This window comes from Alligator mississippiensis, chromosome 2 (genome assembly GCF_030867095.1).
Source record: "Alligator mississippiensis isolate rAllMis1 chromosome 2, rAllMis1, whole genome shotgun sequence".
Lineage (NCBI taxonomy): Eukaryota > Metazoa > Chordata > Crocodylia > Alligatoridae > Alligator > Alligator mississippiensis.
Genome location: NC_081825.1, coordinates 83,643,456 through 83,665,021, shown reverse-complemented (window position 1 = coordinate 83,665,021; position 21,566 = coordinate 83,643,456). Strand labels below are relative to the sequence as shown.

The window sequence follows — 21,566 nt, the reverse complement described above, 5'->3', positions numbered from 1 at the left end:
ACCATGTTCTTTGAAATGAAAGGAAACCAACAAAAATAGAATAGGAAATAGATTCACTGAGAGTGGTAAATAATTTTAAGTAGGCAATTGCAGAGTGGCCCTCTTTGTACCATGAATGCTTCTCTTTCACAGTTATAGGTCCAGCTATCAAGAAACATAATGAGAAGGTTCTTATAAGAGGATAGGTTAGTGAACAGCTAATTCACTGGGTAAGTTGCTTCTATAAAGGGCTTTATATATCTTATGTTGAGAGCAGGAGATTCCTAGTATATCAAAAAATGAAGGGGTTTATAGGTGCCAAAAGGTAGACATTTCAGAAAATATGACTTAGCAAAAGAAAGAAAAAATGTTTCCTGTGGACCTGGTTGTTCCTGCAGATGCACATAACTCTGACTGAGGTAACTGAGTTTTGGGATCCATTCTTGTGTTAAATGTTTGGCAAAACATAGTACTGTTCAATTTTCACCAAGCATTAGAAAATAGAATGCATTTCCAGTACCATAACCTATATGTGTCATGGGAAACTGTGAAAGCCAGTAGTTTGTAAGTAGAAAACTGTTGAGTGTTGAGACTTATTTTTGCAGCTACTATGAAAAAACTGCTCACTGGGGACCACTGAACCTTTACTACCCTCAGATCTCTCAAAAAGGATGTAAGCCACTTCCATTCAGTTTGGTTGATATTATTTTATTGTCAGGTTCAAATGTTTATAAGCACTTAGAACTTCAGATGATAATAGATCTTAAAGCTATTCTTAAAATTAATTAAAACAAATTGCATTGTCTTTCACTATACAGCTCTACAGTTGACAGAAGTAATTATTGTACTTTAATAACTAAAGTTAATTTTTAAATTGCAGTTGTATTATATGCCTAGGTTCTGGTAAAGAGATATAATCCAAAATCCATTGTTACTCTTTCTGTATGCCTCTTCACATCAGAATAGCTGTGCTTTTCATAACAGTGTTATGTCTTGTAATTTGAAAAGTTCACCTTTTATTGCAGTAACACTAGCCATTAGGGCTGTGCAAAATTTCAATGAATGTTTCGTTTTGAAACTGTTTTGATGCATTTTGAGCTTGAAACAGCGAAATCAAAATGAAACAAAAGGGTTCAAAACAGTTTCGAAATGAAATGAGGGCACTTGAAACATTTCAAAAGCAGCCCAGTGGCAGGAGGCAGGGGAGAGCCAGGGCTGCGCTCTGCCTCATGCCACCAGACTGAGCTCTGCGGGGCTGGCAGAGCAGCTTGGCGCGCAGCCCTGGCGCTCCCCCACCTCCCACCACAGAGCTGCACTCCAAGTGACTCCTCCAGCCCCATGGAGCTGAGCCTGGCAGCAGGAGGCAGGGGAGAGCCATGGGCTAGGGCTGTGCTCTGAGCGTCTCTGCCACTGGCTCTCCTGCCACTGGTCTGAGCTCTGTGGGGCTGGCGGAGCCGCTTGGAGTTCAGCCTGGCAGCAGGAGATGGGGAGAGCCAGGGCTGCACTCCCAGCAGCTCTGCCAGCCACATGGAGCTCAACCTACGCTTTCAGCACTACTGGACTCGTCCCAGGGGCGCAGGCCCCCAGATCTGCTTGCAGGATGACAGGAGGCTGCTGCTGCTGCCTGGGGCCAGTGGCAGCACCAGTCTTCCCAGTGCCAGTCCTGGTGCTCAGCACCAGTCCCAGGTGGTAGCAGCAGCCTCCTGTCATCCTGAGCACAGATCTGGGAACCCACGCTACCAGGAGGAGTCTGGCACAGCCGGAAATGGGTTTTGCTTGTCAGCAGCTTGAGATGCAGTTTCCCAGAAACCCCTGCACCTATTGAAACTTGGCAGGCTTCATGCCCTCAGAAGGGGCTACCATCCCTGTACTTTTCATCCAAATCAGGGAAATTACAAAGTCATAGGCATTTTCATGATTTCCCATTATAATCTATGGGCGGAACGTCAAAATATGTCGAAACAGTGAAACAGTTTCAACTAAACAAAATGGAACGCTGCTTCAAAACAAAACAATAAAACAAAACACAGTCCCTTTGAAATGGTGAAACAAAAGTTGAAATGAAACGATGCTGTTTCACACAGTGCTACTAGCCATCAGACAAGGCAACTTTTTACCTGCCTGGACACATGCTTCTTTCAGCATGCCACTGGAAATTTAGAATTTCTTGGGCAGATTTGCTAGCCAAGACACTGTAGTCCAGGGGCAAGCAAAATATGTCCCACAGGCTGGATCCAGCCCATGAGGCACTTTCATGTAGCCCATGGGCACCCACCAATGAATTGTACCCCGCCCAGGCCTTCTGCCCATGAGGGTGGGAGCAAGGTGATCAAGTATACACACACACCCCAACATACCTTATTGTGCCTGGCTCCCTCCCTCCTGGGCAGAAGGGCAGCAACAACTTCTGTGCGAGGCTGCTGCTGCCACTGCTACAGCCACCCAGGGGGACTTGCTCGGCTTCCTCAGTGTCCCGCTCACTCTGGGCAGCAGGTAGGGAAGCAGCGGGAGTGGGGGCAGCGGGGAACTGTAGCTGGGTGGGGGCAGGGATTGTGGGGCTGGTGGCAGCGCAGAGCCTGTGCCCAGGGGGGCAGCATGAGCGCGGAGCTCAGGTGTGCAGGGTGCGGGTGTGAGGGAGGGTGGGGGAAAGGGGAGTGTGGGGACCCACCATACACTCCCTCCAATAAGATAACCGCATGGAATTTGAAGCCCATGAGTGTTTATGGGAACTTATCAAAGTCTAGAATATGTAAACTTTGGCTGTAGCTTTGACTTGCCTCTGGCTTGTGGTACCTAGACCCAACAACGAAACACCTATAGGTGCAGACAAAAGTACAACTCCCCACTGTAACTCATGGCCTTCTATGGGGGGCTCCCCGAGGTGAAGGTGGGCTCCAATCCACCTACCTAACCCTCCAGCACCGGCTGGGCAACTCCCAGAATGAGCTCCCTCCACTCCCTTTCCCCCTTCCCCTTCTGAAAACAGCACCTGAAGCAAGGTTGGGCTCTTTGTCCTGCTCAATGCACACAGATACAAGTTAATGAAGGCACTCCACTTTGGAGCACATTCATCTGAACCCTCATGGGATCAGGCCCTTTTAAAGTGCTCTGGAGCCATGCACTTGTGTTAGGTCACGGCTGTAAAGCACTTTCAGGGGCCAGATCAGGTGAAAATTGTCACTTCTGTCTGCACCTTAAAAGGCTTCTGTGATCCTCAGACATTACCAATCTATGGTAGTGGGCTTGTTCACAAGGCTAGTTAATCCTTATGAAGCTGCAGAATCATCTGCTGAGGAAATTTCTTAACGCTGAGCAACTAGGGAGAGAGAGTTGTTTTTTTAATCTCTATATGTGATGTATACTGCTGGTTTTTATCATAATTGAATTCTTCCCTTGCTTTTTCTGTATTTTAACAACTTCCCTACTTTTTTGCCTTCATCTGGTAATGTGTATATTTTTATTTATGGAGTGATGCATAACAGTTTTTAATATAATAAGTCCTTCCGGTGTTGTGGGCAGGCATCCAGGTTTTTTCCAGATCTGATGCATTTTGTTACAGTTTTGCAAGACAGATGTAGAGCACAGCTGACCAAATAGTAGCCCATGGGCTGATAAAGCCCTTGAAGTGGTAAACTATAGCTCCTAGGCTCCCAGCCTATGTGTTGCTCCTGCTATCATTCTTCTGTTGCCATGTCTATAGGCTCTGGACTCCCCTTCATCCCTGGCCACAAAGCCAAAAGATCCTGCAGTTGAGGGACTCAGGGGGATCAAGGGCATGATGCAGCAGGCAGATGCCAGGCTAGGGAGGGCAGCACAACATGCAGCATGCAGCTCAAGTCACATGTGGCCTACATGTTGTGTAACCAAGGGGACTGTGAGAAGTAGGGCAGCCTGATATAGGGTATGCTTCAGAACTCCATCTTCTTTTCAAGTATTTAGTTTTTCTAATGTCAAGAACATTAGAATTGGGCCAAAGCAGTGACTAGTCAGATATCTGTAGTTCAGAGGCATAGAGGAGATCTGGGTTTTAATATGCATATTTTAGGCTTGTATACTTTTCCTTAGAAGATGAACTGTTATCCTTTTAGCCACATTTTATATATGTAACGTGAACATCAGCTGGTCTCCTCCTGCCAATACATCTCTATTCTGCTTTTACTTCAAAATGTAAGTCATACGTGATTAGTAGACCCTGGGATGGACTTAGACTAAAATGAAGCCTGATCATAAATGTCCCTCAAGACTCTTCCTCCTTGTTATCTTCATCTGACAGGTTCCTAGATATTAATCACAACCTTATGTGAACTCTTGGCTATTTATGCTACCTTGGAAGCAAGGCAAATTTACTCCAAGAATTCTGCTTCAGTTCCTCCCTTATACCATGGCCTGTTGGGTCAACCCAGATCTTTAGCTCACCTGCTTCCCTTATGTACAGAACTTTATTTTTCCATTTAAAATCTTTTTAGTTCCATCTATATACCTAGAGCAGCCTTACAAAATTCATTTGCCCACTTCCTTGGAGGTGGCCGTTTGTTTCTGTTTTGAATAATATATGAATTTGATAGCTTGACTGTAATGAGATTTACTAATTATAATGATATACCAACCAAAATAAGTATAGCCATAATCACAATTTCTGTGGTTATTTATTTAATATAAATACAAGTACTTATGGCCATTTAACATTCTCTCAGGATCTCTTTTGCAGTTGTTCTTAAATGCATTTTATAATATCTTCTGATTCATCCCTTGTGACATTATGTCTTTGAAAACTCTAGACTTTTTGTTTCTCAGTTCACTAATTCCCCACTTACTCCATCCTTTTTTTCATGGATTCATAGATGTTAGGGGCTGGAAGGGACCTCTCAAGATCATCAGGTCCATCCCCCACCCCCCCACACCGCCAAAGACTGTTGGGGTCAGATGACCCCAGCAACGTGAGTGTCCAGAAGTTTATTGAAGACTAGCGAATTCCCCATCAAGAATGACGGTGGGAACAGACGGGGGGGGGCCAGGCCAGCTCTGCGCTGCCACCACCCCATGCTGCCACCACTTCCAAGGAGCAGGGCCAGGGGGAGCAAGGCCAGCTGTACTGGCTTCGCCCCCCCACTCCATTCCCGCTGTCATGGTGGCACTCCACCATCCCCGCCGTCCCCCTCTGCCACCACCCCACACCACCACCGCCTCCAAGGAGCATACAGGCCTCACCCCCCACCCTCCATCCTCAAAATCATGGTGGCAATCTATTCCCACTGTCATTCTTCCCCCCTCCACTCTGCATCACTCCCCCCACTCCATCCCTGCTATCATTATTGATGGGCAATTTGTCCTGCATGCAGCACTGGCTGAAGCCATACCCTGCTGGGAACCACGCCCCCAAGAGCATTACAGACAGACAGACATATACAGACAGACAGATTAAGCCCTTTGTGTATATAGAATATCCAGAGTAAGTGACTATACCACCTCTGGGGGGAGTCTGTGCCAGACCCTAGACACTTGAGTTGTAAAGACATTTTTCCTTATGTCTAATCTAAAGTGGTCTTCTAGCAATTTATGATCATTAGTCCCCTAGGCCATGGAACAAGGTGGGCCACACGGGCCATGGCCCTACCAACTTTTAGCACGTTAATTTATATAACCCACAAATGCACAATTGTCATTCCGGTTAAAACTGTATAGCTATTTTTTTAACTGCAAAACTAGCTAAAGTAACATGCTAAAAGTTAGTTGGGCCATGGCCTGGGTGGCCCACCCCATTCCGTGGCCTACGATTAGTCCTAGTTTTCCCTTGGGGAGCCCTAGTGAACGGATGTTCTCCCAGTCCCTGATATACGCCCCTTATATACTTATAGGCTGCCACCAAGTCCCCTCTGAGTCTTCTCTTCTCCAGGCTGAACAGAACCATGTCTCTCAACCTCTCATTGTATGGCCTGCTCTTCATACCTCTAACCATAAGCATGGCCAGGGCTGTCCCTATGGGGTGCAACTCAGGGCGACTGCCCTGAGCCCCGCACTTTGGGGGGCCCCACAGAGCCAGGTAGAGGAGACACGGCAACTCCATGCTGCTATTGGCTTCAGGTCCAGCCGCTCAGCAGCCACCCCCCGCCGCCTTGCTGCCGAATCTGCTGCCAGCCTCCTTGCATCCGGGGTTGGGGCCCCGCGCTCTGCTCAGATAGTCTCTGTGCATAGCTCTTCTTTGGACTCTCTCAAGCTTCTACACATCGTTTCTGAAGTGTGGTGCCCGTAACCAGATGCAGTACTTCAGCTGCAACCTCACCAAGGCTAAGTAAAGCAGGAGGATGACATCTTTAGTCTTGTTTGAGATGCATGCAAGCGTTTTGTTTGCTTTGCCATCATTGCATTGGTGGCTCATATTCATTCTATGATCTATCAAGACCCCCAGCTCTCTTTTGGTTGTGGTGCTAGTAAGTGTAGCACTGCTGAGCCTGTAACCCTACCTATCTTTACCTGTACTTAGCACTGCCTTTTACACGCCTTCCCAAATTACTTGGAGATTCTGACATTCAACCCGAGAGTTGTACAGCCAGTTCTATTGTAATTCATTCTTGAATCTGTAGCCAGATTTATGTTAGCAGTGAGCCTTGCATACTCATCCAGGTCTTGCTTAACTGCTTTGGAATACACATCTTAAAGCAGGGAGTCATATGTTAGTCAAAGCTGGGATTTCGTTACCACTTTGATTTTACTTCAGTAGACTAATTTCCATCTCCCCATAGATGACAATGATCCACACACACTCACTCTTACTAACTGCTGACAGTTTAAGAGCACACTCAGCTGTTTAGAGATCTTGCAAACATACTGCTTGACAATTAATGGATAAGGACAAAATTGCATCTTTAATAAAAAACATTTAATTTGGAAAACTTTGTTCAGTAAAACTAGAGCTCGGAAAATGCAAAGCATAAATAATTTAATGAGATTTGTTCTCTTGTTGTATGCTTACTTACCCCAAGGTGTATTCTCCCATATTCTGCTATACAAAAATAATTTAGTTAGATAAAACTTAGGAAAAATCATACACTCACAGAAGAACACTTTTCTAAGAAAGTAGCATGAGTGATTTATTTATACGAGGTTCCAAATATGTGACCTGATAGTGATTAAAATATGATATATATTGAATGAACAAAAATGACCTCACTTTTTTGGAGCTTTTTTAGTTTCCTATTCATAACTCAGAGTTTATTGACCTTTTCTATGTTTTTCATTAAGCACATTCAATAGCATAGTATTATGATAACCCCTGCTATATTAAATGGAATCTTTAAATGCATTGAAAATTGTAAAATATTAACATTTCATCAAGGCCCTGAGAAGTAAGATGTTTATAATGTACTTTTTAAAAAATATATTGATTTCTAGAGTTTCCTCTGTTTAGTTGGGTATGCCCAGTTGCTTATTTCTTGACAAGCAGCTGTTACTTTATACAGAGATTTGGCAGAAACCTCTTTGGAAGGTAAACTTAAATATACCTTCTGTTTTGGGTTTCTCAACTTGTTAGTGGGCAAAATGTCTAATAATACACTTATGTAACTCCTTGCTTTTTTGAGTTTGAAGCTTACCTCATGGACACTGAGCACCAGGAAATGAAACAAAAAGCAAGTAAATGTTTTAGTCAAGTGAGAGAGAAAAAAGAATGAAGTCCACACAGAATACTTATCAGGAAGGTTATTTTGAACTCTAACCCTAAGATAACCTATGTTTTGTATTATTTGGGTACTGTTAGACCCTATTCCACTTGTTAGGCATCTCTTAGTGGGCCTAGGCATGTAGGTCTTTAAGGACCCTATTCTAGTCCCTGACAAACCATTAACACATCTTCTTTTTGTAACAGCTTTTATCTTAATCCAAGGAGGAAGAGGTTCTATTAATCCAAAAATATCTTTTGCATTAATGGTTTTTCATGGACTTAAGCAGAGCATGCTAAGATCTTGATTAGACATCTATAGTTAGACATCCTATTCCATCTGTAGGATGGAAGACCCTAGACTTTTCAGTTTGAATTACAGACTTCTCGGTTTGAGACCCTAGACTTCTCAGTTTACATTATAATTAAAAGTACTTCTGGGGGTCACACGCACTAGAGAAGAGGGAAAAGGAGACTATCAAAAATTATTATGGTGATGAGACCATATAATATTAGTTAATTCTGAATATTTTCTTGTAGCTCTTCTAGTTTGTGGCTGTTGCTCTTCTTCTGTCTCTTCTAGTTTGTTGCTCATCAGTGCAGTGTTTTGGGGCTTTTGTTGCCAAATGGATGGTTTCAAGGTTCACAATCAAGTGCAAGATTACCAGTAAAATTACTGGACATTAACAAAGAAGAAGAAAGAGACAAGGAATCTGAAAGCGTATTCAAGATACTCCTTGGTTTATTCCCAGTTGTGTATCGTATTGTGTAGATATTCTTTGGCCAGTTTCAATTGATGTAAATCATCCCATTATTACAGCTCATGAATATAAGTACAAAGGGCGATAGCAGCAACTGAAAATGAGCTTAAGAAAATGGGCTAGTGGCCATTAAAATCTGTTTAGCATTTTCAATGACATCTGTTTTCCATCTTATAGTGCTGTTTAATTAGTATCTGTATTAAAAAACTGTACAAATCAGTTTGCAGAAAATAATATATTGACGTAAGTGACCTTTTTCTAACCGAGATTTTTTTTCTAAAGAAAAATGAAAAAATAATATGGGCTTGATTACTTTCACCCTATATTGTTTGATTCTATGTCAATTTTAGTGCTCTACTCCCAGGGTTATTCATTTCAACAAAGCCAAATCAATCTCTGGATGGCAGTTTATTCTGTTCCTGTTGTATCTGTAGACATATTTTTGGAAGACCAAAAATGGAAGAAATACCAATCATAGCAGTGACAATCTAGAAAAAAAATATTCTTGTTTATCTTAACTGCCTGATGAGCAGCACTTTTGGCTTATGAACAAGTGAAAAAATCCCTGGAAAGGATTCCTCCCTATCTCTGTAAGAGATTTTTTTTTGTAGAAATAGTTGTCTTCTATCTATCTTATTTTTAAAAAAATTACTTAGAATAACTAAAACATGAGGTAGCTCTTTTGCTTCTCTATTCTGCTGTAATGGAAAGCCTAGACTGTTCAAACATATTAATCTCCTGAGCAAAGAAAGGCCATTCAGGAAAAAGTGAAAAACCTGCAAAAGTTGCTTTTACAGTGACCTTCATTTATTTTCTATGTCAGTGAGTCACATGTATACATAGCATTTAGTTACAGTAGAGAAAACTAACTTCATTTAATTGCGGTATCCTAGAATCTTTCAAAACTGAGATTTTTTTCATTTGTGTGTAAAAGCCCTTCAGTGAACCATTAGTTCTGTTCGTCACTTTCAAAATGCAACATCAGAAATGTTTTGCGGTAACTGTGCTAATAGATGAAGGAATTAATTTTCTTATTAGGCCCCAAATATTAATAGTGAAGTCTAATAAATATTGAGAGTTTATTTTCCATTATCAGTGCTATAATACTACTATAGTTCTTCATGAATCGCCTTCTCTTTTCCAGAAGCTGTGGGGTACAATCTATCCATGGTTTTCCATTTTCCCATATTGGGAAATCAAATGTTTGAATGATGCTCATAGATATGTAAAATACAGACAGACATAGGTAAGTTCACAGCAAGTGAGAGACCAAGGGACAAGGACAGGAACAAAGGAAAGATTGTTTTTCCCAATACAAATAAATATTTCAGAGTGGCAAGAATTTACAGAAGACAAACAAGGAAGGGAACCAGTGGATTAAGTCCTCAAGAGCCTGGCAATGTTTGGGTTTTTTTTAAATCCACCCTATTAGTATAATGATCTTGAACTGGTCGTATTCATGATTTCTCAGCCATGACTGAGCATACCTGAAAACTTATTTTGTATAATTTTGAGATTTTAAGGGATATTCTTATGGTGATTTGTATAATGTACTTTTTATATTACTCTTGTCCTTAACTCATTTCTTTCCTAAATCTGTTCTTTTTGCTTTGTTTTATATGCTGTTCTTGGGGTGGTTTTAGATTTTCTATTATTGCCCTTATTTTTAATTTCTCTAGATCAGGGGTGTCAAACATACGATCGAGGGGCTAGATCCAAGCTGTGGACCTGGCCTGTGGGTCACTAAACTGACGCCACCCACTGGGCTCAGCTGTGCTTGCTGTGTGGTGTGTGGGCTGAACCTGGCACCATGCATCTTGCACACAGCACAGGGAGTCAGTCTGGGATGTGGGGCTGCATGTTGCGCCCTTCTGGATTGGCTCTGTGCACTGACACCAAAGCTGGTTTGGATCAGGCCATGCAGACCAGCACAAAAGGCTGGTCTTGTGGATTGCCACATCAGCACATGACCCATGCCAGTACCCTTTGCTTCATGGAGCATGCATGACCTTTCCTGTACCAGCTTCAGGGCTTGCTGGAATATTTCTTTAAAAAAATTTGGACCATAGACCAGGTAATTCAGGAAGTTTTTGGAGAGTGTTGGGGACAACTTGCTGGTGCAAGTGCTGGAGAGGCCAACTAGGGGCCAAGCTCTTCTTGACCTGCTGCTCACAAACAGGGAAGTATTTGTGGAGAATGTAGCAATGGATGGCAACTTGAGGAACCAGCAACCGTAAGATGATTGAGTTCAGGATCCTGAGGAAAGGAAGTAAAGAGAGCAGCAGAATACAGACCTTGGACTTCAGAAAAGCAGGCTTCAACTTACTTAGAGACATTATGCGCAGGATCCCCTGGGAGGCCAGCCTGAGAGGGAAACAAGTCCATGAGAGCTAGCTGTATTTTAAAGAAACCTTACTGAGAGTGCAGGAACAAACCATCCCAATATTCAGCACCCCCACCTTCTGTTGCTGCTGCCTGACAGGGCTGTGCACAATGGATGGACTGGAGGGGGTGGGGGGGTCTCCACACACCCTCAATCTCCCTCACACCCACACCCTGCCCACCTGAGCTCCACGCTGTTGCCGCCTCCCTGGGTACAGACTCTGTACTGCCGCTAGCCCCAGCCCCATGCTCCGCACTCCCACCCAGCTGTAGCTCTGCCTCCCACCCTCGCTGCTTCCCTACCTGGTGCCCAGAGCAAGTGGGACACTGGGGAATTCGAGCACATTCCCCTGGCAGCTGCAGCAGTGGCAGCAGCAGCCCTACCCGGAAGCTGCGTGCTGGCTAGGCCAGGCCCTTCCACCCACAGTAGGGTATGTTGGCTGGGGCTGTGTATATGTGGGTGCCTCGCTCCCACCCTTGTGTGTGGAAGGGCTGGGCAGGGTACAATTTGTTAGTGAATGCTGCAGGCTGGATGAAAGTGCTTGGCGGGGTGGATGTGGCCTGCAGGCTGTATCTTGCTTTCCCCTGAGCTAGACTGTTCTCAGTGATGGCAGATGACAGAAGAAGGAGCAAGGGTCTTGAGTTGCAACAAGGGAAGTTTATGTTGGATATTAGGAAGAATTTTCTCACTAGAGGGGTGGTAAAGTACTGGAATGGGTTACCTAGAGAGGTGGTGGAATCTCCATCCTTTGCTGTTTTTAAGACCCGGCTAGACAAAGCCTTAGCTGGGATGATCTAGTTGGGGATGGTCCTGCTTTGAGCAAGGGTTTGGACTAGACCTCCTGAGGTCCCTTCCAACCCTAATTTTCTATTATTCTGTGATTCTGTAGTACAGATATTTTTATCTTCAGTAATTTCTGATCTAAACTAGATCATTTAACATTTTTCAGCTTGAGTAACCAGTGACAAGGATGCAAATCTATGCCTGATTTTCCATGTCCTCCGAGGTCTGGAATAGCCTACTGTCTGAGCCCCCAAGGTCTGGAATATCCTGCCACCAGGGGTGGTTCAAGCACCTACATTGAACACCTTCAAGAGAAATTTGGATGTTTATCTTGCTGGGATCCTATGACCCCAGCTGACTTCCTGCCCCTTGGGCACGGGGCCTTGACTCAGTGATCTTCCGAGGTCCCTTCCAGCCTTAATGTCTATGAAATCTATGTCTTCCTGAAGAGGACTTGTATAAATGCAGAAGTTTACACAGCCTGTGCAGGACTAGAGCTCCAGTGTTAGGCATGTCTACAAAAGTGAATCAATTATAATTTCACTAGATATCAAACAGGAGGAATTTTCTTATTGCTACTAAAACAACTGTTTCTCATTTTGAGCACATCCAGTGGAAACTCCAGTACAAATAATGAACTGAAGAAAACTTGTCTTTATCTAACATCTCAAAATTTAGTTATTGTGTATTATAGTCCTGTGCATATGCCTAATATTTTAGGAGAGATTGCAGTACAATAAATGATTATGATTAACCTGATTATGAAAATCAGTTATAAAATAGTATACACTATTCTTGCTCGGGGTGGATCCAGTGGGGGTGCTCTGGTACCTCTCCCCCTTTGATTTCTGCTGCTCCCAAAGTTTGAAACCAAGTGCCTGGCAGTGGCAGCTGCTGAGAGAGTGCTGAAGGAGACAACTGATTTTGTCTTATTAGAATCTACCTGATCCCTTCTAAACTCTTCATTCCACAAGTGTTAATGATCCTTTTCCTTTTAATGGTCTTGAGGTTCCACCAATCCTTTGTTCTGCAGTTCTTCTGTTTCTTAGCTGCTCCTGGTAATGAAGCTCCTATTTCACAGCCCTGTAGATTGTTTTCAACTCATTCCAATGAAGTTATATTTGTTTCTGCTTCAGTCTTAAACTGAATAATACAGCTCTAGGCCCCTAGCATTATTAGTAAAGCTTCTGGTTTATTTTTAACTATTGTTTTATATGTGATGATGCACTGCACCATCTACACCCCTCTTTTCAAAATTCTAGATCCATCCATGTTCTTTCGTGTACTGGTCTCAGTAAGGTACCTTCTCTAGATTCTTGATTATCTTCACTTTCTTTATTTCTGCTAAAGTCTGGTCAGGGGCCTGAAAGGAATGACTATCTGATAATCTAATATGCATGAGGTATATTTGGAAAGATTAACAGGAATCACTTGGGTTGTATCTGTGTCCATCTCATGCAGTACATCTGCTGTCCAAGTCCTTTTGCAGGGTTTTTTTTCATAGTCTTGTCTGTATCCATTTTCTTAATTTAGGACTTGTTTGGCTTGAGGTTTTTATTTTTGGGGTGGGGGGGTGGTGTTATTTAGCAGTAACAGTGGAGAACAATGGGAAAAATAATTAACATTCTTTCCCTGCTGACTTGGCAGCTGCAGTCCTAACACATTCCTCCATATGAAAGAGGATGGTCAAAGAAGCAAACAGTAGGAACCTACTGCAGTATTCTGCATGGCCTGTAAAAGGCTACGTTTTGAGCAGCACCTGGCACTTTTTGAGGTCTCTGACTCTGCTTTAGCATTTTTGTTGGCAGAAGCCTGTCCCTATTCGTAATCCTTCCAAAGTTCAGGAATAGAGTTCTGTTTCTACTCATTGTAGATTTAGGGACTTCATGTGCTTCGACAACAATACTCTGACCATTATTAGATCAGTGAGGTAGAATATGGGCTGCAATGGTATATGAGGTAGAGGAATATTGGGAAGTGGCATGTGCCAAAAGAGCTCAGGTAGCATAGTGCTGAGATATATTAGCTGCGGTATGCTAGTTCGTTACTTTTGGTTTTTTGAAGTCATGCAGTTATTAAGGTAGTTGAGCTTGAGCAATAACATCAAATCTAAGAAGCCAAGTAAAGCAACATGGACTTCCACTGATATACCACAAGCAATGCTTAATGAATAACAAATTAATCTGCCTGTTCACAGGGTTTCTACTTTTAAAAAAGAAAGTATGCACAGCTTTTTTCTCCACTCAACATTTTCCTTTTCTTCATTCAGTGATCCACTTTAATCAAATCAAATGCTTTTTATTTTATTATTAAATGCTCATTACTTATATTATTGGAAATAAACATTTTTATCTTCCAGAGAGTGATTATTCCAAAGATTTTTTTTGTTTTTTTTATCTTCAAATTTTAAATATCTATAATTTTCAACTTGTCATTTCACAGAAAATAATAGGTAACATTTAAAGTTCATATCTAAGTGAAATATCTTCCAAATATGTCATATCATATACATCATATGATAAATTCTGTTTACAGTTCATCTATTTAAAAATTTATGATGTGGATAAGAATCATGTAGGTTTTGTTGGTGAACTTTTCCAAAACAATCTGTTAAATTAGAAATTTGAGTTGAACACAGTTTGAGATATTTAGTCCCCAAATGAGTACAGTAGAGTTTTCAGGTTTTAACTAATTCAAGATGAACAATGCTAATTAAACAAAGATCTGCAGTAGAATGGTTAACTGTCCCCTTGTTTGTTTGTTTGTTTATCTCCCTCATTGTCTGGAGTAGATCCTGAGTGACATTGCAGACTTGCTTTTCAGGTAAAGACTTCTAATCTAAGTGACACTTAGTCAGATCATCCCCTGAGATTAGAAAGGAATACAATGCTTGTAAATTAATAATTTTACAAATCTATTATAAATTGCAGGTGTGGAAGTAGTTATCTACACAACATATTTGTAGATCTTGTATAGCAGAAAACAGTCAGTAGATTTAAATATTTTACTTTGTTATTAATTTCCATACCTTGCCTTCCTAGACCATCAACTAACAGGCTTAATTTTTCTCCAGTTGACATCATCTGAAGCAAAATAGGCATATTAACTGATGACCTTGGGAGGCAAGGAAGCTGATATCAGTGAGGTTTTGACTACACTGACATCAGGATTAAACCAGCATTGCATTATCTAAGAATGTCAGCATGCCACAAAATACACAGGTTCATAATCTTCCTGAGAAGTGGGTAAGTGTAGTACAACTTTTCTGCACATGGGTAGACTGAAGTTCAAAGATCAGTCAGCTAATTCAATAACAGAAAGATAACCCAATAAACTCATCAGTTCAGTTGCTAATTCTGAATACCATTCTCTTTCTTTAGCCAAATTACTTCTCTTTTGGGATTATTAATAGAGAATAAAGGCAATAGAAGCAAAGGAGTATTACTAGACTTTTTATACTACTAAATACAAGATTTTATGAATGGCTACAGTTACAGTAATTATGTGTCACTAACAGCATATAAGATTGATATTAATTTCCCATTATAATCCTCATTTTAATTCCACACTTAAATTTACAACGAATTAACAGACCTCCTTGAAGTGATGTATGACACATCTCCCATCATGTGAGTTTTCTGGAAAATTGGAAAAAAATCAGAAAAGGTGGTGTTATATGTTATGGTATTTTGAAAATACATAGGAAATTCCTTTTCAGAAATGTTCCCATTTCTAATCTCCTAATACCTCCAGAATAGCTTGATATTGTGTGGGTACCCAGATTGGAAAATGTTTTCTCATTGAATATTTGTTCTAGATAAACACCAGAATGGGTGAAGTCAGTATAGTTGATGAATGCCATCAGGAGCTTTATTTTTTCATTGTATTATCTCTCAGTGGCTAGTCTGCATTTATTATTTCTTACAGTATTGCTGAAAGATATGCTGAATCAGATTTATACTTCATTCAGATCTGTTCTTTCACTTCTGTTCCTTGTAATGGTACCAATAGCTGAAGTATTTGTGTTGCAGGTATTGCTATATCGTCATCAGTTAATTAACTAAGATGTCCTAAATTTCTGTTTTTCACTACGCTTAGAAGCCAATGGTTCCTGTGTTTCATTGGGGGAAAAAAACAACTACTCCTATATCAATTTTTGCTTTTAACTCTGAAAATCGTGATGCTATCAACCAACGTTTTACATTAGAACACTTACTTGTTCAAGATTACAGTTGGTTTGATTGTTGTTTTTATAGTTGGTGGTTTGCTTGACAAGACCTAACAACAGGTTCCATCTGAAAGAAAATGAAAAATATTATTTTGGGGTGCAAAAAGGGTTAAGTATTCTTTTGTAGTTTTTACTGCCAATACTTTCCCAAGAATTACCTAATCAGTTTTGCTTATGCATTGTAACTTACTGTAACTCTGCTTTCATGATACAAGTTTACACATTTAATGAGAACACAGTATAAAGTTTTGGTACTGTATAGAAAATAGTTTTGTAAAAATCTTTTGATGAACTGGTGCATGTGAAGAAGAGAGAACAAATGAATGGCAGACTGAAACAGCAAAAGAGACATTCATATAATACCATATTATTTTCAATCTATGCTTATGTACACAAATACGTATATATTACCTAGTTAATTTCATTAAAATAGAATGGTAAGATTATAAGAAAAAGATGGGATACAAATTTATCAAAGTGACTGACATGAGAACTAGGTAGAATTACACCTCCTAACTAGACACTCAAGAACACTTTTTAGCTCTAGCTGATTCTTATCAAGGACTCTTTTTACTGTGGGTTATTAACACATTTAAGGCTTCCTGCTATGAACTGTGTAGAGAAGGCAATTGTTATGTAACTGTAGGAACATAACAGTCTGTTATTCTGATTTCTAACAAGTTAAATATGCAGGCTGTTCTCCAATACCTGAAGAACTGCTTTTACGAGGGGCCATAAGTCTGACGTTAAAAAAAAATTATGGCCAGTTCCTGTAGTTTAGAGAAGGGAGCCAACAGCTAAAGTCTCCATCCTGCTGTGCTGGAAAAGAGCTATCCTGTTATTGCTTGATATCAAGAAGGGACATATGAAGACAAGTTGTCAATAATGTTTCCAAACATTGTTTCATAGATTCATAGATTGTTTGGGGCTGGAAGGGACCTTGCAGATCATTGGGTCCAGCTCCCCCCCCCCCCCCGCTCTAGGCAGGAAGACAACTGGGGTTAAGTGACCCCAGCAAGGTGACTGTCTAGCCTCCTTTTGAAAACCTCCAGGGTAGGTGACTGCATCACATTTGGAGGGAATTTATTCCACAGTCACCCTGACTGTGAAGGAGTTTTTACTGGTATTAAGCCTGAAGTGACCTTCCAGTTTATATCTATTGGTCCTGGTCTTCCCCAGGCATGCCCTAGTGAACAGTTGTTCACCGAGCTCCTGATGCACTCCTTTGATATAGTGGTAAGCTGCTATCAAGTCCCCTCTCAACCTTCTCTTCTTTAGGCTAAAGAGGCTTAAGTCCCTCAGCCTTTCCTTGTATGTCGTGCCTTGCAAGTCCATGATCATACAGGTGGCTCTTCTCTGGACCCTCTCAAGTTTTTCCACATCCTTATTGAAGTGCAGCACCCAGAACTGGATGCGGTACTCCAACTGTGTTCTCACCAGTGCTGAGTACAGTGGGAGTATCGCTTCCTTAGTTTTACACGAGTTGTGTCGGTTGATGCATGCCAGCATGTTGTTTGCCCCTGCTGGCCATAGTGGAGCAATCTACACATGCAGTTAATGCTCACAAATAAACTCCAGAGCTTATTGCTCTGGAGTTTTTTGCCCCTGGGCACACCATTAGAATGTGTTCCTAGGAGCAAAAAACTATTGCTCCAGAGTTTTCATTCTCAGCACATAGAGCCCGGTCAGAGCAGCCCAGGTGGCAGAGGACCAAGGGGCCAGAGGCACCCAGGTGGATGGGCCTGTGCTTCACCGTCACCAAGTGCATCTCCCTGCATATCGACGGCAGGCAGAAGAGCCATGTCCTGGACTCCACCCTCATGATCCAGGGCCAGGAGATGAGGTGACAGCGAGGCCTACTTTATTTATTTAAAATATTTGTCTCCTGCTTTTCTGCTCACACTAAGCACCCAAAGTTGCTTTGGCTTAATTTTTTTTTTAATTACATAATAGATAAATAGTTAATTATTTCAACCCAGCAGAGTGAGCTTAGTCCTCTGGTTGATGGCAGAGACCAGACTATACTTCCCTTTGGCAGAAACAATTGGTGACAGACAGGGGGGACAAGGCTGAACTCCTCAACGAGTTGTTTGCCTCAGTGTTCCTAAGTGAGGGGCATGACAAGTCTCTCACTGGGGTTGTAGAGAGGCAGCAGCAAGGTGCCAGACTTCCATGCGTAGACCCTGAGACGGTGCAGAGTCACTTAGAAGAACTGGATGCCTTTAAGTCGGCAGGCCCGGATGAGCTCCATCCGAGGGTGCTGAAGGCACTGGCCGACATCATTGCAGAGCCACTGGTGGGAATATTTGAACGCTCGTGGCGCACGGGCCAAGTCCTGGAGGACTAGAAAAGGGCCAACGTGGTCCCCATTTTCAAAAAGGGGAGGAAGGAGGACCCAGGCAACTATAGGCCAGTCAGTCTCACCTCCATCCTTGGCACAGTCTTTGAAAAAATTATCAAGGCTCACATTTGTGAGAGCCCGGCAGGACAAATTATGCTGAGGGGAAATCAGCACGGGTTTGTGGCAGGCAGATCGTGCCTGACCAATCTCGTTTCTTTCTATGACCAGGTTACGAAACGCCTGGACACAGGAGGAGGGGTGGATGTCGTATACTTAGACTTCAGGAAGGCCTTCGATGCGGTATCCCACCCCATACTGGTGAACAAGTAAAGAGGCTGTGACTTGGATGACTACACAGTCCAGTGGGTGGCGAATTGGCTGGAGGGTCGCACCCAGAGAGTCGTGGTGGATGGGTCGGTTTCGACCTGGAAGGGTGTGGGCAGTGGGGTCCCGCAGGGTTCGGTCCTTGGACCGATACTCTTTAATGTCTTCATCAGTGACTTGGACGAGGGAGTCAAATGTACTCTGTCCAAGTTTGCAGATGACACAAAGCTATGGGGAGAAGTGGACATGCCGGAGGGCAGGGAACAGCTGCAAGCAGATCTGGACAGGTTGGACAAGTGGGCAGAAAACAACAGAATGCAGTTCAACAAGGAGAAATGCAAAGTGCTGCACCTAGGGAGGAAAAATGTCCAGCACACCTACAGCCTAGGGAATGATCTGCTGGGTGGCACAGAAGTGGAAAGGGATCTTGGAGTCCTAGTGGACTCCAAGATGAACATGAGTCAGCAGTGTGACGAAGCCATCAAAAAAGCCAATGGCACTTTATCGTGCATCAGCAGATGCATGACAAATAGGTCCAAGGAGGTGATACTTCCCCCCTCTATCGGGCGCTGGTCAGACTGCAGTTGGAGTACTGCGTGCAATTCTGGGCACCGCAATTCAAGAGGGATGCGGATAACCTGGAGAGGGTCCAGAGAAGGGCCACTCGTATGGTTAAGGGCCTGCAGTCCACACCCTACGAGGAGAGACTAGAGAAACTGGACCTTTTCAGCCTCCGCAAGAGAAGGTTGAGAGGCGACCTTGTGGCCGCCTATAAGTTCATCACAAGGGCACAGAAGGGAATTGGTGAGTATTTATTCACCAAGGCACCCCCGGGGGTTACAAGAAATAATGGCCACAAGCTAGCAGAGAGCAGACTTAGATTGGACATTAGGAAGAACTTCTTCACAGTTCGAGTGGCCAAGGTCTGGAACGGGCTCCCAAGGGAGGTGGTGCTCTCCCCTACCCTGGGGGTCTTCAAGAGGAGGTTAGATGAGCATCTAGCTGGGGTCATCTAGACCCAGCATTCTTTCCTGCTTATGCAGAGGGTCAGACTCGATGATCTATTGAGGTCCCTTCCGATCCTAAAATCTATGAATCTATGAATTTGGCTTTTCAGTCCCAGGGCAACTGAGTGGCAATTTGAGCAGCACAGTGTTCTTTCTGGCAGGGAGGAGGGAAGCAAGCTCCCTGCCACTTCTCCTTCTCCATCTGATGGATGAGGCCAGACTAGAATAGGCTGAAATAAACATTGTTTCCCCCTTTTGTCACAGGAACTTGGTAGCTCAAGTGAAATAGCAGATTTGCAAAAAATGGAAAATGAAAACATTGAGCTGCCAGGCCTGGGGGAAGAAGAAGCAGGATCCTCGCTTTCAAGTTCACTGTCACCAGGTACGAGATCCACCATGAGCAGCTGTTCAAGATAGTCAAACTTTTTATCAAGCTTTGTGGACAAAATGTCAAGAGAAGATCAAGAAAAGCAGATGAGACATTAGCTTGAACTAGATGGGGCTCGGCTACAAAGTGTTTACACAGTTTGCTGTGCACAAAGAACTGTTTGCAGTGTGTTTCAATAGATGACACAATATGCCAGATTATTCCCATGCACATTCGGAAGCAGGTTCGTGACAACAGTGTGTGCTGGGTTTGAGTTCAAGGAGCATTCAATTTGCTACTACCAGTTTCAGTGGCTGTCAAGAAACGTGAAGGAGATGCACTAAGCCTTTCAAATAGTCCATAGATATCCAGACAACTGAATGAAAATCTAATTGAGCTTTTGCTGCCTTCACCTCTATCCAAAAAAGAATTAAAACTGTTTACTAAGAGATCTGAGTTTTGCTTTCATCCAGTTCATCTGGCAGCAAACCTTTTGGATCCTCAACACAGAGGACAATATTTATCAGAAGATGAATTATCTACTGCTCTTGATACAATTATGAAAGTAGCTAAGAATGTCCCCAACATTAACAAAATAGCCATGATGACAGACATTGCCAAGTACCATGCAAAAGAAAAACTTTGGAGCAAAGACATCATTTGGCAGGCAGAAGAGAATATGTCTCCTCTCACGTAGTAGAAGGGATGCTATACCACCCAAGTGTTGTCAAGGATTGCTCTAAGGATCCTAAGCATTCCACCAACAGCAGCTTCTTGTGAACAGAACTGGAAGGCTTTCAGCTCAATAAAGACAAAAAAAGGAATAGACTAAAAAATGAATGTACCGCTAAGCTTGTTTCTATTTGTCAAAATCTCTTGCTTCTGTAGAATCAGTCAGAAGCACAATTAGTGAAGAAGATGCAGTGCGATGATAAGTTAGTTGCCCTTGCCCATAGACTCATTGGTAAAACCATCCTTTAGCAAAAGAGAATGTGTTTCAAGTAGTTCTGAATCAGATTTGCCTCAATCTGATTCTGAAATGGAGCTAATAAATAGTGCAAGTGGTTCTACAGATAGTGGCAGTGAAACTGGAGGTGCCGCAATGACCTCAGTGGAAAAGAGTTAAACTCTGTTGAAGTAGATGAGCGGATAACCATGGCATATAATGCACAGTTCTTTGGGTATGCTAAAATTAGTGTCAACAGTTTTCAGTGCCTTCGGTTTTTTTCTTAAATTTAAACAAACAATGTAAGGGAACATTGTAAGGGTACATGCTATTGTGTATTGTCTTTAAATTGTTATAAGTATTCCAATAAAAATAATTTATTTCCACATAAAGCTTTAAATGTGTTTGAATGTAACATTTAAACCACATTAAGAGTGCTGTATTTAATTTTTTTCCTAATAAAATATTTCAGTTCAAATACTTGTGGCTGTTGGGACATAAAATTAACATGGGGGTACTTTTTTAATTTTGTTTAGTAAATATAAGTCAAATAAACATGCTAAATCAGATCACACTCTAGGGCATTTTTCTGGAAAACCCACATCTCTGGCTCCATATGCTACGAAGGGCCCGACTGGGGCATGAGGGTGCTTTAGTGTGGGGTTAGCTGGAAGCAGCCCTCGTGCTGAAGCACCCTTGTGCTCTAGCCAGCTCCCCTCCCAGCCCCCCCCCCATCCGCAATAGATGGAGCCCTGTCCTAGCAGCCAACCCAGGGCTGCTCCAGTGGGGCTCC

General features: G+C 42.5%; 1 protein-coding gene and 1 long non-coding RNA gene across 6 annotated transcripts in view; one reads left to right on the top strand and one right to left on the bottom strand.

Annotated features, from left to right (window-relative positions):
* The window catches only part of PALLD (palladin, cytoskeletal associated protein), a 198,236-nt gene that overhangs the window by 36,346 nt on the left and 140,324 nt on the right, over positions 1-21,566 (top strand). The window lies entirely within an intron of this gene.
* LOC109281631 (uncharacterized) overlaps positions 1-21,566 on the bottom strand; it is a 115,501-nt gene that overhangs the window by 51,964 nt on the left and 41,971 nt on the right. For all 4 annotated transcript variants that reach the window (XR_002088336.2, XR_009459799.1, XR_009459801.1 and 1 more), the window contains exons 2-3: positions 15,777-15,855; positions 15,155-15,198 (exon numbers count right to left, since the gene is read on the bottom strand). This is a non-coding gene — a long non-coding RNA (uncharacterized LOC109281631). The remainder of the gene's footprint in view (positions 1-15,154; positions 15,199-15,776; positions 15,856-21,566) is intronic.